The sequence below is a fragment of the Euprymna scolopes genome, chromosome 6 (assembly GCF_053919585.1).
Source record: "Euprymna scolopes isolate OS-2025 chromosome 6, ASM5391958v1, whole genome shotgun sequence".
Lineage (NCBI taxonomy): Eukaryota > Metazoa > Mollusca > Cephalopoda > Sepiida > Sepiolidae > Euprymna > Euprymna scolopes.
This window is the reverse complement of record NC_136487.1, coordinates 311,225-315,981: the sequence shown is the minus strand read 5'-3', so window position 1 is coordinate 315,981 and position 4,757 is coordinate 311,225.

Sequence of the window (4,757 nt, the reverse complement as noted above, 5' to 3'; positions counted from 1 at the left end):
AACTAGAAATGAAAGACATAAGCGTCGCATGGTCGTTGACTATTCTGCAACTATAAATCGGTTTACACTTTTGGATGCTTTTCCGCTTCCCAAAATTTCGGATATCACAGTACAAAATTTTCAATAAGTTGGACCTGAAGTCTGCATATTATCAATGCCCTATACATAGAGACGAGAGAATTTACACAGCATTTGAAGCTGACGGAGGACTATACGAGTTTTCTAGGTTACCTTTTGGGCTAACGAACTCAGTAGCTGTGTTTCAACGTATTATGCATAATCTGATTCAAGAACATGAACTCCAAGGTACATTTGCCTACATTGATGACATTGTCATCGGAGGAAAAACTAATAAAGAATTAAACGAAAATATGGAAGCTTTTAGAAAGGTTATCAACCGTCTTAACTTGCAACTAAACCCTGTAAAATGTGAATATGGTATAACCAAACTAAAGTTTCTAGGGCACTTATTGGAAAATGGAACAATCAGTCCTGATCCAGACAGACTTACACCACTAAAAGAATTACCGATTCCGAACTGCAGTAAGTCACTCAGGCGGGCTCTAGGTCTCTTCTCATACTATTCACCATGGATAGAGAATTTCTCAGATCGGATTTCACCTTTATTAAACATTACGTCCTTTCCTATCACTGAGAAACTCAAAAATCAATTTCAAGCCATGAAAGATGAAATTTGCAAGGCTTCGGTTGCAGCCATTGAGGATGAAGTTCCTTTTACGATAGAAACTGATGCATCTGCGACAGCATTAGCAGCCTGCCTTTCCCAGAATGGACGTCCAGTAGCATATTTTTCCAGAACCCTAACGCAGTCAGAGCGTCGACATTCAGCAGTGGAATGTGAATCGGCAGCCATTGTAGAATCTGTGCGTAAATGGCGTGACCTCTTACTCGGTCGACACTTTACCATTATTACTGACCAACAGGCTGCATCATTTATGTTCAACACGCAGACACCAAATCGTATTAAAAACGATAAGCTGCTTCGGTGGAGACTTGAACTTTCAAACTATTCTTATGAGATAGTATATAGACCAGGTTCTCTTAATAACTCTGCAGATACCCTTTCTCGATCATGCTCTGCTTCGCGCTCATTATCACTAAAGGACCTGCACGCAGCACTTTGTCATCCTGGAATAGCGAGACTCTATTACTTTGTGAGGCAGAAGAATCTACCATTCTCTATGGAAGATGCTAAGCGCACCTGCGCTGAATGTCAAATATGTGCTGAACTAAAACCAAGGTTCTTCAAACCTCCATCAGGTCGATTAATCCATTCCCGATCCCCCTTTGAACGTCTTTCAATAGATTTCATGGGACCGAAACCATCTACGAATAATCTCAAATACCTACTCGTGATTGTAGATGAATATTCACGCTATCCTTTTGTCTATCCATGTCAGGACATATCAACAAAAACTGTTATAAATTGTCTCCAGAATTTATTTACCTTTTTTGGCTGCCCAGATTCCATCCATAGTGATCGAGGAAGTCAGTTTATTTCATGTGAACTAAAAGAGTTTCTCTGGCAACATGGAGTTGTGATTACCCACTCAACTCCATACCATCCAATCGGCAATGGACAATGCGAGAGAGTAAATGGCACAATCTGGAAAACGATCAAACTTGCACTCAAAACCAGGCAATTGGACGAACGTCACTGGCATGAAGTACTCGACATAGCTTTGCACTCTATTCGACCGCTACTTTGTACAGCAACTAACTCAACCCCACACGAGAGAATATTTAACTTTTCCAGAAGGTCGGGCACCGGATATACCTTACCTGAGTGGCTGCAAGGAGGACCAACCCTCCTTAGGAAGTTTGTCCGCCAACACAAGTCAGATCCCCTAGTGGAACCAGTAGATATAATATCTGCAACTCCAAACTTTGCCAGAATTCGTTTCCCTGACGGCCGTCAGTCAACAGTCTCAACAGAAGACCTAGCCCCCACTCCTGTCACTGACCCCTCCTCTACAAACTTGGAATCTCCTGTCTCCCCTAATCATGGTATATCACCAGATTCTACTACTCCATCAAACATCCGCGAACCAGAGTTGATTGATCAACAGGAGACCCCAAAGAATAATACTTCACCAAATGGAGAATCTTTCTCTTCAGTCGACAAAACAAAGTGTTTAGAAATAGAAGAGCAGCAGCAACAGTCTGACTCGAAGAAGGGCGTTTTCAAATTTCTTCCAGAAGCTACAAAAAGAGGAAGGAAGATCACCTGCAACCCGAAATATAAATAAAATGTGGTGGAGAGTGTTGTGAGTTTAGAGCGCTAGTGCGCATGCGCACCAGATGTTTACAAATAGAACAAAATTGGCGCCTTTTCCCAGCTTAGTCGTTCGTTACCGACCATGTTGTTGTACCTGCTGAATTTTATGTTGAATAAAACCTTTCTAATATCTTAAAAGGTCTTTATTTTTCATTACACATATTCTTTACTAATCTTCTCCCTCATCTTGGCATGCTGTATGTTCTCGTTTTCCTCAATGCCAAGGTACTTATATGGCTCGAGCTCTTCTAGATTTCTGATGTCGATGTCTTCATTTAGCTGCATATTTTCTGTATGGGTCTTCTCGGCTCTGAGTGTACACTTGCCACATTTATCCAAGCCAAACTTCATTCCGATGTCATTGGAGGTGTGTACTACCTGCAGAAGCTGGTGCAGATTGGTGTCAGAGCTGGCATACAGCTTAAGATCATCCATGAAGTGCAGATGGTTTACTCTCTTGCTTGACTCAAATTGTAGGTGCTCGGATTTTTATTCAGGAGGTTGCTGAGTGGGTCTATTGCCATATAAAAGAGTAAGGGAGATAAACTCTTACCTTGAAATATTCCACTCTTGATTTTTACTTCAGGGATGATGGTCTTTCCTCCACTGTGACTTAATGATATTGTGGTTTTCCACATCTGAAGGTGAGCTGCCAGTGTTTGTCTAATTACCGGGTTGATCTTGTATAATTCAAGGCACCGAAGTAACCATGAGTGTGGCATGCTGTCAAATGCCTTCTGGTAATCGACCTATGCCATGCTCAGGTTTCTTTGCCTCTTCCTACAGTCTTCTAAGATGGTCTTGTTGATCAATAGCTGGTCTTTGGTACCAAGCCATTTTCTTCTGCACACTGTATGCTCTTTTTCAACATCCTAGAAGATAGGTGGTCATATATATCGTCGGCTACCAGACCAGCGAAAAGCTTGTAGGTGGTTGTTAGACAGCATATTGGCCTGTATTTATTTGGTTGTCGTGTCTCCTTGGTCTTAGGTATGAGGTTGATGTTCCCCTCTGTCAGTCAGGGTGATGTTGCTTCTTCACCTCTTAGCATCCTGCTAAAGCAATCACTGTAGTGGTGGTGGAGTGCAGTCAATTGTTTTAGCCAAAAGTTTTGGACATTGCCGATGCCAAGTGCTTTGCAGTTGGAGAATTGTGCCAGTTTTCTTGTTACCGTACCAGGAGTTATGAATGGTTCTGGCATCTAAAGCTTGGGTTTGTTGATCCTAATATTTTCAATCCACTGAACTTCTTAATTGTATTTGCCTTCTGTTTCAAATAGAGGCCTCCAGTAGTTTTTCAGGTCTTCCTTTGCAGCTGAACTATCTATAGTAATGGTATCCCTTATCAGCTGCCTGTAAAAAGTTCTTTGGTTTGTTTTAAACTGCCCGTTTTGGGTCTGGGAGTTGATCTTGTTCTCCTAGTTTTTTTATCCTCTGGGCAAGTGCTGGTATTTTTCCTTCCGACTCCCTAGCTGTATTATGCAACACCTCAATGTTCTGATGGGGGTATTTAGAACAAAGTTTTCTGATGGTGGTCTTAAGTCAACCCTGTACAGAGAGATCTGCAAGGAACTGTTTTGTTTAGTTTAGTTCCTTCCTGCAGAGGTTCAGTTGTTTTTGCAACTTGGTCTTCCTGTGAGGTATGTAACTGAAGACTCTGCGCCCTATTCAATGATTGTGGTTGAATATTCGGGGGTTAATTTTTCTGTCTGAGGTGACTGGTTTCGAGTAGACAGTTCTTGAGTTGGAAGTCAGAGAACAAAAGATTCTTACCATGTTTACACAAAGAAAACACAAGCAAAGTTGCTAACGAAAAGGTTTAATTTTTATGGAGCAATTCTGGTTTCTGATTGGTTGGTAGCAGAACTTGAATTTGATTCATCAGTTTCTAGCAGCATCGTTTATAAATAAGATATTCAACTGTGAGGCACAATACCCTATTATTAGTCAAAAATATTGCAACAGATGATAATCTCCGGTATGTGTTCACATGTGTTGCAACAAGGATTTGTCTAAGAGATAAAACAGATACCTGATATTAATATAATCTTTTTATACTAAGTTTTTATTGTAAAATAGAAAAATATTTCATTTCTATCTAGCTACAAGATACCAAACTCTACATATTATGCAAGAATATGATTTCTCACGTTTACTTAGTATATCTCTGTAAAATGTAAAAGACAAGAATATAATATTGTTTACAGCAAGTGTTCACATGTAGCATACTGGATGTCTTTAAAAATGATAAAACACATACAAAACAGTTTTATTTCAAATACGTATTAGCATATGTTGTAACATTTGTTTCATTGTAAAGGAAACGTCATATATTTCACAAGAATGTTTTTTTCAACAGAATACATTCGCTCACATATGAAGCAGCATATTTTGTTTGATTGCAAAAGAAGAGCCACATACTTCACAAGAATATAGTTTCTCTCATATTTAAAAAAAAA